At 32.5% G+C, this 14,368-nt stretch overlaps 1 protein-coding gene across 1 annotated transcript in view; it reads right to left on the reverse strand.

The window, feature by feature from the left end:
• LOC129806434 (homeotic protein ocelliless) overlaps window positions 1-13,678 on the reverse strand; it is an 87,485-nt gene extending 73,807 nt beyond the window's left edge. Inside the window, exon 1 of the mRNA XM_055855026.1 lies at window positions 13,581-13,678. The gene's annotated coding sequence lies outside the window, so the exon portion shown is untranslated. The remainder of the gene's footprint in view (window positions 1-13,580) is intronic.
• Window positions 13,679-14,368: the final 690 nt, after the last annotated feature.

Consider the following 14,368-nt stretch of genomic DNA (forward strand, 5'->3'; position numbering starts at 1 on the left):
CAATTTTTGGTTTATGCTTTAATCCATGGTTTAAATTTACACTATTTCATCTTCCATCATTAGAAAATGGCAGATCAGCTACGGATTATCTTTACCCTTCGTTTCAACATTCAACTGTCAGAATATAAATATATATCGTTAAATTTAATTACAGTGCCCGCTCTCTAATCCGGATCGCCGTAATCCGGACGAGTTATCGACGGTTACATTTAAAATAATTTTGAGGTAATGCATGCATGTGTGTTCAGCAATGAAAATTAATTGTCCTGTGATGTACTTGTTTAGTAAATGAAGTATAATAGCATAGAATTCTCTAATTATGTCTCTTTAATCTTTTTTAAAACCTTAATTCTAATTCTACAAAAAAAAACTTGTATTATTGAGAGGAACTTTCCGGTGTTCACAAGTGAAAAAAGGGGTCACCCTAAGATGAAAACACTTTTTTCGTCTTGCCCAGAGCTTTCGGTCCTCAAATTTTTCCTACCTAAATTTCGTGAAAATTAGTTACAAAAATTAGGGAACAAGTTCTCCTAAGAAGAAAAACCAAACCCAACATTGACATCCTGATAGTGATGAGTGATATGTATCCCTTAAACTTCACGATCCCTAAGAGTAATTGCGAGAACTTTATTTAGTCGAGTGAGTGTTGTTCGAAATTGTCCAAAAATGACCTTTGTAAATTTTTTTTTTAACATAATCTGTTGTAAAATAAAAATTCATGCCCTTTTTAGCCACTGAAGAAGGTCCACATCGGGACCGAAAGCTCTGGGCAAGTCGAAAAAAGTGTTTTCATCTTAGGGTGACCCTTTTTTCACTGGCGAACACCGGAAAGTCCCTCACAAAGTACATTGCGCCAGTTCAACATCATTAATTAAACTTGTATTATATTTGCGAGACGTTGAACAAATTTAAAAAATCCATCCGGATTACGAAGCGGACATCTGTCATATTGTCTCCCAATCATCCGGATTACAAAGCGCGCACTGTAATTGAATATACCCGATCATTGTAATTGGAATTTAAATCCAGTGTTTAAACCAACCACGTCTGGTGTACTTCTAACCCCTGATTTTTTTCCGAGTGTATAATTTTTGGTGAGCAAAATTTTTATGAAATCGACACGAATGACTTTTTTTTGTGTCCCATATCATTTCAATCTATTGTGGGTCTCTCTCTCTTTCCAATAAAATCTATTGATCGCAACTTGTTTTGCCACAAAATATATATACAAACAAATTTTCAACATTATATTCAATTTGCTTATCTAACTGTAAAAATCATGACAGTTAATTAATTTTGAACTTTTAAATAGTATAATGTTGTATACAATTTTGCCCGTAGAGCGATTCACTTTTTTTGCGGCAATGAAATTTCCTTTTTCACTATAAAATGTTGTAATAATTTAGTGCAAGTTGTTTGTCAGCCCGGCAGAGACACAATTTCACTATCGATTGATTTTCAAATATAAATTAATTTGTCTTTGTCTTATTTCTTATTCCTATATTTATATTTTTACATTCACAGATTCTCTGGTAAATATATATATGTGTGCTTTAGATAAGAATTTGAAAGCTTTCAGTATATATGTTGATGGTTAAAATGCCGCTGCTTTTTTTTCTTCAGGTCTTTTCTTATAGATCAACATGAAAATTGAGACCATGAAATGTCGTGTTTTCTCAGTCGGTTGTTCTTATTTGTAAAAGAAAGAAAAAATGAAATATTCTAAATGACAAATTGGTTGTGTTTAGAAACAAAAGGTTGAATGCAAGGCATGATAAATAATTTCTCGCATTGAGTAATTTGCATTTGATGAAGGGGCCAACAAAAACACTTCTATTTTTCCATTATCTCTTAAGGTTTTCTTTATTTTTTTTTAAAAATATTTTTAAGTGATTGATACACCTTCCGTGCGTCAATGACAGAACAATAATTGGCAAAAAGTCTCTTTGGGTGCTGCCAAGAGTCAAATTTAGCCATTGTTGGGGAATTCTGGGTATTTTTCTTGAATTAGCGTAAAAATATTGAGTGAATGATGGGCAAACAATGTGAGAATATGCACTTTTTGGCAGGTAACACACCAAAAAAAAAATGGGCATCATGCACAAGATGAGGAATTCTTGGTATGTGACATGAGATACAGTATAGGAAATAATTTTAGATGCGAATAGGTGCCTTTTTTCTTGCACAGAAAGAGTGATGAATTGGAGTCATTTGTAAAACTTTGAAAATGAAATAACTGATTCAATTGATAACAAATGCACAAACATTTTGACAGCTGTCGCGTGTGTAATCAAGATTTGTTACTTTTATTTTATTAGAGTGAAAAATGAATACGCCTATTATGCAAAGTAGCTTGATATAATGACCTCTATTCTACACCTTAAGATAAAGGTATCCAATTAATATTTAATTTAATTCAATTTAAATTGATATTTATTGAAAATAAGATTCTATTTTAATCAGTTTCATAATTTAAAACGGAAAAATTAAGCAAATTATGTTCTTTACAACAAACATTTAGGGTTCTTTTTTAGTAGTTATTAAACATTTCAGTGATTATAATTGTTTTGAATTTCCTTTGTAATAGGGTTAAATGGGGCAGCTTTGAAATTGGGATGAAACTGAGCCATATCACAACGTAATTCAGCTCCTCAATCTGTGCAGCTAAATTATATCATATGGCTCAATTGTATTTAAAAATAGGGGAAAAATCGCAATTTCAAAGTTGGCCCTCATTCAAAGGTGCCCCACTTCCCCCTAACTGACAAAAGACTAGTGGAAAACTTTATGCTCTGTCTTCATTTTTTTAATCTAAAATCATGTAGAAACATTTTTAACACGTGATGGTGCTGTTTTTTTCCGCTAGTGGCGCTGGAGACTGTTCTCAAGTTTTTATTCTAAAGCCTTATAATCAAGAACTTTGGTTAAATTAACCTCAAAAAATCGCACGCTTAAGAGTAATCATGAAAATTATATTTAATTCATATTGCGAATAATTTTTGGAGTTTATTTATTTTTTTAGTTAACAGTGAAGTTAGGGTAAATTAAGCTAATTCAAAACCTGCTTCAAATGGAAATTTTTCGCTCCTCCAAATGGAGACGTCACTGTTTTCACGATAAATACAGTACTAAATTATTACATTTTTATATTTTCTATACCACAGTTTCATTATTTAGTTAATTTTGCTCCAAATAAAGCGAAAATCCATTCATATTCACAAATTATAATTTATCAATTTCTCAGAAGAATTAAAAGTGTACCTTTTCACCGTCGAATTTTTCATCGATCGACCATGTTTTCCAATGAAAACACAATAAAGTGACTGTTGTTTATTCGTTTTGTTTAACATTTATGTCATATTTCTGGCTAATTTTGGTTAAATTAATTGCTAATCTTTATTGTTAACGGTACGTGAAGATTTCAAATGAAATAATTACCTATTTCGTGAACAAAAAGGAGTTTTCTGAAGTGTCTGCAAATGTTTCAATAGGAAACCCCGGAAATATGATTTTTTGGAGAGATTTTCTTATTTTGTTTTAGATGACAAAGGAGAAAAGACCAGGAATAAGAACAAATCCTGCACTCAAGAGCAACTCTACAAGGTTTTGGAAGCCTTTCGTCGCGGTTTCACTTACACTCTTTGTCTCCAATTAGAAACTTTCCCTTATCTCCATTTGGATTAATATGTTTCCAATTGCAGCATTTTACACTCGCGTATTTTTCTTGTATTTAAAAAGTTTTCAAATCATATTAAAAGAGTTTACAGTAACATTCTAAAAGAGTCAAGGAGCAAATTTATGTAATTCTCTTCAGAAAAGATATCAACTTAATGTGTTGAATGTTCTGTCAAAGTAAAAGCGTATAGAAATGGTTTTGAATTAGGACATTTACCCTATTTGAGTAAAAATTATTTAGAAACATTTGCTATACTCTGTCATAAAAGCTTTGTCAAATTGACGGGTAAGTTAATATTGTGTAACTCTCAAAAATTCGACGAAAATTTATTTGGCTTTATTTTACAATGAAGGAAGATTATAAATATGAAATAATAAAAAGGTAAAAAGCGGTTTTTTGTCGGATAAGCGTTAAAGAGTAAAAAAGATGTTGTTTATAAAAAAAATATGGGAGTTTTGGAAAATTACGCTACAACATCCTTAACAAAAATTTAACCAAATATAGTTTGCAATTTTACAAGTCTTTTCTTTCAGAAAAAGTTAAAATCAAAGTCGTTTTCTAAATTGTAAAAAAAAATCGTTTAAATTAATTGATTCTACACATTGTGAGATATTTTTGTCAGAATGATACAATTTGAAGTGATTTACCAATTTCATTTTATTGGTTTTGTATTTATAAATACTTTTGACAAAACAGAAACTTGATTATACAATATCTGTAAATGTTTTATTTATAGATGTATAGTGCAATAACATATTCCGAAGAATTTTATTTACCCCTAAAATCCTTTTTAATGTATTTCTTTGATAGTATAAAGGTCTTTTTGGTAAAACTACTTTATAGTGGTACCCTTGGACGGAAGTGAGTTTGGCATACGGGGTTAATTGATCCCTTCGTAAGCTTTTCTTTAATTTTAGCACTTAAGGATGATCTATTCTAATCCAATTTACCATGTCCGATCGATGAAGATCATCTTTAATTGGGAGAATTTAGAAAAGCTTACGAGCAACAGGGGCGAAGCCACCCCGTAGCGGACAAACTTACCCCCATCTACGGCACTAAAAGAAAGCTTTATATCCGTAAAGCCCAAAATATATACAGGGATCTGCTTAGGGATCAGTTCTAAAAATGAGAATTTGTGTTTATTTTTTTCGTAAAAAAACTAAAAGAAAAACTAATTGAATAAACCAATTTGAAAAAAATACATAAAGGTACCATCAGAGACGCTGGTCTAGAAGGGAGGCATTACATCTCGAATATTTTGAGTTGGCTTTAGTAGAACATTTATTGTTAATAGGCGCGAAATTTAGGAGCTAAACTTAGTCGAAATGTTAGTGTAAATATTATGTTAAGTATACTGTGCACTTTAGGAATTCTTCGCGGATTTTTGAGACAATTACGGACTTTCGCGAAATTATTCGCGGACTGTATTTTTTGTTTATAGAGTTTTCCTTATTCCCAAGAGGAATTACGCACATCGTAAAACCGTTTTCAGACTAGAGCTACTAAACTAGGCTAAACCAGTTTTCGAAGGTTTCAAAATCCTAAATTATTTAATTTGCTCCTTTAATTCAAATAGATTACTTTCCCTTAAAAATATACACATTTCTAAGTCAAAAATTTCCAAAAACTTTTGATTAATAAGAAATTTGAGAAGTCAAGCCTTGTGGCTCCTTAGGTCAGAAGCCCGTATAAGCACAATGGGTGCTCCAAACAGATGTAAAATTCTAGGCCTCCATCTCTTATGGTTTCCGACAAAATTGACTATAAAATTCATTGTATAACACTGTGCTACAAAGTTTTCTCGTGTTCTTTCAAAGGACTGGTAATTTCGGTTTTTTGTGTTTCTTGAGAATATCTGTCAGAGAAACTTATGGTCCGTCTAGCAGTGTTTCTGAATTAGCTTAAGATGAAAATCTTTAAGAAATGGGTCGCCTACATATTTTAAAGCCTTAAGTTTTCACCGTCTAATCTAATTTTTTGGCGCCCCTATTTTTTTGAGCGGTCTAAATTTAAATGTCTTAATTTTTAAATACCCCTAATTTTTGCGTCATGTTTTTTTCTTTCTAATTTCTTGGCGCCTAGGAGCTCTAATTTTGTAAGTGTTCATTTTTAAAGCGCCTTCATTTATAGCGCTTTAATCTTTTAGGTCCTTAAATTTTTTTGGTTGCCATACGGCGTCCCTTATTTTTACAGCACCCGGGGCGATCGCACCCTTTGCCCCCGCCACGGTACGCCTATGCTCATTCGTACTCTTCCAGACCATGTTACCGACTGACTTGACTGACAGTGTCTCCTGTCAGTCAATCCCCCACACGGCGGGAAATAGAATTATACCGCCAGTAAAAGGCTATGCTTGGAGCGAGAGGCGGGAAATATGAATTTCCCGCGAAAAGGGAGGGAATAATAATTAATAACTAACATAATTAATTGCTCTTATTCTTGCATCCTAAGTTATACATTCTTCAGGAATTCCTTATGAAAATTTGTAGTTTATCCTTAATCTTAGTTTTGAGGAAGCCTTACACGGGCTTCAGACCTAATGTTCTAGACACACTTACGACTTAAGCCGAGAGACGACTTACTGGAAAATTATGCAAATGTAGTTTAATCATTATTTCGAATAAAATTACGCTAAGCCTTCTCTCGGATAATTCTCTGGTTTGTTGAGGCCCTAAGGCTTAGCCATATATGGCTTAACTTCTCTAATGTCCTATCAATCATGATTTTTTTTTTAAATTATTTCACTTAGGTCATTCATTTATATTTAATAGTCTTATCCTATCAGGTTCTCAAAAAACAATAAAATTACTCGCTGTTTAGGATTTTGAGACCTTCGGTAACTGGGTTAAACCTCTAGTCTGAAGACCGCTTTAAGCAAACACTGAGAAAAAAGAGAGGGTGCGATTAACTTTTTTTTACTCATAACTTTAACATTTTTTAGGTGTAAAAATATATCAACATTTTTTAATGTTAATTTTACACCCTTTTAAGGGTAAAATTAACATGAAAAAGGGTAACTTTAACCCATAATACACCTGAAAAGGGTATTATTTACACCGATTTCGGATCAATACTGCAGGGTAAAATTAACATTTCCGGAATGTTATTTTAACTTTTTCGGATTTCTCTCAGCCAGTGAAGGTATATTAACCCCAAAATTGAATATGATTTTTAGCATTTCTGACAGTCGTCCTTTTGATCTCTTTCTTTTTAAGTAATGCCGCACATCTCAAAATGGTCTGGAATGTTGAGGTCTGTGACTCACATAGTGGAACGTCAAACAAAAATTTAGGATCAATATTTTCTGAGGAATATAATTTGAGGTAAAATAAGAATAAAAAGAAAAAAAAAGAAAAATGAAATCTTTCTCAATTTCTCATCCTGAAAAACTGTTCAGTGGATGGATAATATTTTTAATTTGAAACTTTATAATAAAATATTGAGGCTGAGAAAAAAAGTGGATCTTACAATTTCTTACAATCAGACGCCTCTATTCTGACAGTATAATTAATTAAAGCAATTAATAACACTAAACTAAATAGTCCATTACAAATTCGACAAATTAATTAGATGGGTTTTATTGTTTTTCATCCACTCTCCTTCCATCTCTTGACTCTTTCTCCTTACCCAAAAGATCTTCCATGACTTTTTTTTGATTGTTATTTTTTTTTCTTTGTGAATATTGGTAACCTGAGTTTTGAAGAAAGAAAGAATGGAAAAAAGAGTAAAGTGGAAAGAGTAGAGAGGAATCTTTTGGACTTTTCTGAGAGTGGAAAAAGAGACTTTTCGAGGTGCCGTCGCATTTCTTATGATACTAACTTGCAAAGAGATTAATTACACCTTCATTTTTCTCGACAGTAATTTGTTGGGTGTATCGTGATTTTTAATAATGTGTACTGTATGCGTCAAATGGATTTATGCATAAATAATTGAATATTTTTCATCGCGAAAAAATTGAGAACACAAAATAACACCCAAGTCATATATTTTTTTTTCTTGGTATAGATGATCATAAGACATATTCAGGAGAGAATGGCCAGAAATTAGTCATTTGTTGGGTCCCTCTCGTTCATTTTTCCATCTTTGATTCTCTTGTTTTTTAAATAATTTTTTAAAAGAAATGGGGTGTGAAATATTCGATTAAAATTCCACGCATTGAGACACGAGAGAGAGAACTATTTTAACACTACAACTTTTCTTCTCAATATATTATCTCCATGTGAAGTATTCTAGTCCTCACAAGATGCTGTTAAGATTGTTCATTGAGCCAAAGTGCGAGAAAGGTGTAATTGATGGGTTGTGCACAGTTAGAAAATTAGTCAACTGTTTGTTCATTGAAGAATAATTTTGCTCTTGTTAATGAAGGCAAAATATTTTAAACTTTTATTCAAGTTTCTGAAGAGAGACAGAGCCTTGACATGCGCGAAAATCCCATTAAAAGCCAAAAGAAGTTAACCAAAAGACAAAGAATAAAAAATAAATAAATAAAATAACAGAGAAACAAATGAGAAGTCAAAAGAATGGTCTAAAACACTTTTGATAGTGCTCTATAGCCTCAAGTCGATACTATTTCAATATACAATAAAAAAATCTATACGTTTTGTATGATTTTCCAATTTGCTTATCTATCCAGGCTCTTGTATATATGCATTTTAATGGTATTATTATGCGAACGTGATATCAATTTGGTTGATGTGTGTCTTTACCTCTGCCAAAATGCGTGTTTTTAGTGTTGTTTGCGCTTTGTGGACAAGACTAAAGTGATTTTGACCAGAGACACCCACCAAACTGATGAGTCGGTACGGTTTATGGCGACGGCTATAGTGATATTCCTCAAGATACGTTTTATTTTAGGAATATTGATAGGCTCTTCACAAATCTTTTTGTCTGTACAAACAAAATACTAGTTCAACCTATAGGGAAATTCTGTATTTTTTGTGTCATTATAGGGGAAGTGTGCCAAATTTCGTCCAACTTCTAATTTCGGCCACTTTAAGTGTAATTTCGGCCATGCAAATAAATTAATTAAAATCATGTACGTATATGTAATCTTTGAATAGTCAATGAGCCTATTTACACCGCCGCATTAGATTGGGATTAAACCGTTCCAAAATCGGACTTCTGATCTTTAAGTCTCAATCTAAGGCCGCAATCTAAACGGTTTCATTGAGGCCATTTAGACTGTCGCGTTAGATTCAGACTGAATTGTCCCAAAATCCAATTTTGGGACAATTCAATCTCAATCCAATGCGGCGGTGAAAATAGCCTCAATGAATTCATTTTGCTTTTAAGTATTTATTCATTTTAGGATGTATTAACACAAAGACCGTTAAAATTTAGGTATAATTTGAATTTAAATTGCGTTGTGAAAACTCAGTGTGAAAGAGTCTTACAAAAAATGTGACAGATCACATTTCTATCAGTCTTGTGATTTGTGATGAAGTGCAAAAGGTTTTTCTTCGGTGTTTTTCATGAAAATTGATTAGTTTTCATTAAAGATTGTTTCTGTTTATGTTAATAGCGAAACAATCTTTAAATTTCGGGTAAAATTTCCCAGCTGGATTCTGTATTTCGCGTAAAAAAGTTGATACTTTGTGAGCGTGTCTCCGGTGAGGTAATGTTGCCTATTCCGGCAACATCTTTTGCTTTCCTAAATTTCTTATTCATTTTGTGTGTTTTTTTTTTAATTTCTTAGTTCTACAATGTCCAGAGAAAAAAACTATCGCTTCTATGAAAAAGATGATGTGGAAAAGGCCTCGGAAGAGTTCAGGAAGGGCAAATTTGAGATGCTACTCTTCAGGTTTTCAGGACAAATTACACGGAAGATCTCAGGGCTTTTGGGTCATATAAACGTATTAAACTAAATACTAAACTCGTTCCGTTTGACGTTTTGAAATTTTTCTATCCGTTGCGTTACAAAAGGTGGTCAGAAAAAAAGTGGCCGGTATTTCACTCAAAGTGGCCGGAATACTACCCAAAGCAATGTCTACATTTTTATTAATTTTTCAATATTTTAGGAAGTGATTTAATGAAAACAAAGATGATAATCTAGTTTTCAAGGTTCCACACAACCTTCCCGAAAAGGAAGTAGGGGGAAGTGGGGCACCTTTGAAATTGGGATTTTTCACCTATTTTTAAATAAAATTGAGCCTTATCGTGATATAATTTAGCTTTTCAATCTATTTGTGCACCTAAATTATATCACGATAAGGCTCAATTTTATTTAAAAATAGGTGAAAAATACCAATTTCAAAGGTGCCCCAGTTTCAAAAGTGCCCCACTTCCCCCTAACAAGAAATTTCAAGATGTATTAAAAATATTGCATTTGAAACTTTGGACTTCGGTGCTTATTTGCAACTATGCCGAAATTTAGCACACTTACCCTATGGGAAATTTAAAATTTTTCAAGGGAGTCCGTGGTGCAATTGGTAGGATCGTTCGACTCTTGAGCGGTGTGGCCCCCGAATTGACATATTTCACATACACAATGTAATCTGAATAAAAATTTGTAAACTGAAAAATATACAAAATGCCAAAACAAAATGCCCGGTACATTAAAATAAATAAATAAATAACAATAAAATATTTCAAGTAGTAAATTCGGAAGACCTATTGAATATTCGATTTATATCAGTTATTAGGAGCTTCATAGAACCCTTTCTAGTGGCAATTCCATACTCACTGAGATTTAGTGTTATTATGCGCCCGAATTTACCAGGAAAACTTTTCATATATTCAAGTGTGCTAAGGGCTAAGCTGTCCTATACTACGGAAATTTGTCATATAACATTGTCATAGTATTACAGAACAGTGTGACAATGTCATATGGCAAATTTAAATTGTTTTAAATTGTAAATTCTGAAGAAATAATCGAATAAGTAATGTATATCAGTTACTAAGAGCTTTATAGAGCTTTTTGCTCTCCAACGGCTTTTCGATACTCACTGAGCTTTAATGTTATTCTGCTCCCGAATTTACCATCAAAATTTGTCATATGACATTGTCATATTGTTACAGAATATCCCTCACGATATTTAGAATTCAGTAGCTAAATTTTCCCATATTTTTTATAATGATAATTAGACAATAATTCTAATTAAAAAAAAGAAAAATAATGCTCATGTAATCTTGCGTACCGTCGATGTGAGTGAGTTTGCATAGTCTCTATCTCTAGGTCTAGACCATCCTTATGTGTTAGAATTAAAGAAAAGCTTTCTAAAAGCAGGAGTGCAAAGTTACCTTCGGACGGAGTTCAGTCACCCGCATCTACGGTACTAGAAAGCCTAGTTTCTAGGTGATTTATTTTTTTATTCTTTTATTCGTAAGTTCTCGTATTTATAGAGTTAAAAAAATATAAATAATATTGGAAATCAATGTAGGGGAAAGCGCGGTACCTTCGGACGACCCACGCTTCGAACATCTCATTTCTTTTCATTATGTTTTTGTTGAATATGATTCATTATAATATTATATTTTAATAGCTGGTCCATTGCCTCAAAGATATTGAAAAGTGCCATGGATCAATTCCATTAAGAACATTATAAAAATAATAATTTGTCTGAAGCTTGAATCATCCGAAGGTAGCGCGCTTTCCCCTATATTTTATGTAATTATTAGTATTCTTATTTTATTTTAACAAGACTATATTGTTTTCGTTATGGCAATTTTATTTTCGCTGTTGCCAAATTTAGCAATATCATTATATAAAAAATTTAGAATGTCGGACTAATCAATTTGGTTTAATTATGCTGTTTTAGAGTACTTTTAATTAAGATTATTCTGTTGATTTTTTATCAAATTTTTAGGGACTTGTCTAAATCCGAAATAGTCTTTTTTTAAATTTCTTATTCCATGCCATTCCGGATACCATCCTACAGTATACAACAAGTACCAAAACAGAAAATTGAATTATTATTCTCTTATTCACGTAAACGAAAACTGAATTGTTTTGAAATAAATTCTAGGTTTAATATGGATTTCAGACTCACGGTTTTAGCCATATGGCTCATTTACTTTTCTAATTTCTTATCAGTCAAGTCTTTTTAAAGAAATTTTTTACAAAGATTGGATTATAAGGAGCAAATGATCGGTTACATTCTAAAAAACTACTAAAATTGATCGCTAATTAGGATTTTGAGACCTTGCGGAACTGGGCTAAACTTATAATCTGGAAACAGTTTAAGGAACCAATCACACTAAAATAAGTTGTAATGCTCAGTAAACCAAGAAATACTTCTTCACTTAAAATTCCGGACTGCAATAAAATGTCCGCCAATTATTCTTTCTGTCAACCTAATTTTAATATTTGTATTTTAAAAAATAATTATTTAATTATTTAATCTTTCTGTAGGAATGAAATTAAGTGTAAATTTTTATTTTAACCTACTTCTCTAACTTCTCATAAATACCATCAAATAGTGTAAAAGTGTTCTATTTTCTTATTTAAATTTTGCTGTATTAATTAACGTAAGGGGTAATTTGTTTTTAGACCAGTTTGTGATAACGATTAAGAAAATATATACAATTAAATCGAGCACAGGTATTCGTAACACAGGAACTGGGTTCGATTCTCATGTCAATTGGCATCCTATACGTTGATTTTGTTTTGGAAAACGCGTAAAAATGGAAATTGATAAGTTTTCACTGATAACCTTACTCATATACTTCAATAGAAAGAAATAAAATAATAAATTACAGTGCGAATTCGATAGTTTAAACGCATAGTAAAAAATAACTAAATATTTTTATTAGTATATTTCTGGATTTATCAGTAAATCAATAAAATTGATCAGTAAACTATCAAACTGATCAGCAGAAACTTTAAAAGTGATTCTCATGTGATTAGAACTCACTTTGAAAGTTTAAACAAAACCGACGATACTGATTTGGTTTGTATCGTATTAATTTTGTCTTTGTCAGAAACATTTCACTATTTTGAAGATTACAGTTTGTAATTTTTAGTTCATTTATCTAGGTGAAAAAGGTGCCCATGCTTTGCACGGTCCCAGGTTTCATAATGACTAAATTTTATCCTGTGTTTTTGAGTAAATGTAACTCCGCAATACTTTTTAAAAACAGGACACTTTCCACTAGTTTTTAAAATATAGAAGAAATGAGTCACATTTATTGAAAAACATAGGAAAAAAAATTCAAAAATTTAGTCATTATGAAGCTTGGGACCGTGAAAAGTATGGGCACTTTCCCCTACCGACCAAACTTATTTTTTACTAATTATTTTTATACTTTTTATCCATTTCATCTAAGGTTTAGGGTTTAATAGGGCTTAACTTAAGTTTGACTTAAGGCATAACATATCGTCGGTTTCCTCAGCAACTGTTCTAACTGCATTTTCTTTGTGTCAGCATTCGTTGTAAGCAACGCATCGCTGCGCGGCGTTTGCAACTAATGCAGACACAAAGCAGATGCAGTTAGCACAGTTGCTGAGGCAACCGACGATATTTAAAATCACGGCATTAGAGTGTTATACGACTTTTCGGCTTTTTCTGAATGAAGCTGGTCCTTACAATTATTTTATTTAGATTCACAATTGTTTTGTCTATCCAAATTACATCATGTTAAAACACAGATTCCATTAGAAATATGCGAAAAAATCGTATAACAATGTAGGCCTACAGCTCAAAGTAGCCCTACATCCCCTATGATTCTTTAGAAAATAAAAAGCTTCGGGAACTGATGTAAAAAGTAAAAACTAAATACGTCTAAAGACCACGTTTTAAAAGTGAATCAGTATAACGCGTTTACACTATTGAAGTACCACTGTAATTCAATAATTCATCCAAATCAAAAAGAAAATCAGGCATCCACTGTAGCCTTAACCCAAAACACTGTTGCTTAAAATGTAATGTCAAAAGTTGATATTGATATTTTATTGGGGACGTACCTTCGTCGGATAAAACGTTCCGTACAGTATTTCCGTTAATTGGTGATCGAGCCACGTTCGGAATCACTTTGTGGCTGTTTTTTTTTTTAAATGAGTATTCTCAGAAAAGAACAATTTATCTCCTCTTTATTCGAACACACAAATCCGGCACACTAACAGAGAAAAAGAGGGAATGTATCACTGTGATTAACTAGATTACACTTGTTTTTAGAATTTTTCTTTTCGGAATATCTATAAACGATGTCCTTAGTCCCGGTGATCAATCCGAAGCCTTGAGGATATCCACGTGATTAGATTTTTTGGCAGAACGGTTTACGGGATAAATACCCGAAACTTGATTTGAAACAAATATCCTTGAAACACTTTTGTGGGTCCTTTTGACAAGACGGATTATGGTCTTGAGGGTGGTTTAATCAAAACCGGATTTGGTTGATTATAAATGGCAAATTGTTGATTGAGTATTTAGCACTTTGTTTAGGCTTTCGGATTTTATGTTGATGAACAGTGAAAAAAAAAACAAATAACAGCACAGATTACGGTGAGGAGACAAGTTTTGTATATTGGCTGCGATGCGAAGCTCACTGTCCTCCTCATGTGTTACACGCGACTGTCTGATACGTACTAAGTCGAAAAACAAACTATACCTCTCGGCCTTACCAGTATAGCAAATGACCCCCGTTGCGTCTGCTGTTTGGTCGGGTATCTGGTTGTCTCACTCTAACCCAGGGCTTTTAATGGGCCTCTCTGAGGTGGTGTTACCATTCAAGATTGTCCGGTGTACATGGCTG

The sequence above is a fragment of the Phlebotomus papatasi genome, chromosome 3, assembly GCF_024763615.1.
Source record: "Phlebotomus papatasi isolate M1 chromosome 3, Ppap_2.1, whole genome shotgun sequence".
Taxonomy (NCBI): Eukaryota; Metazoa; Arthropoda; class Insecta; order Diptera; family Psychodidae; genus Phlebotomus; species Phlebotomus papatasi.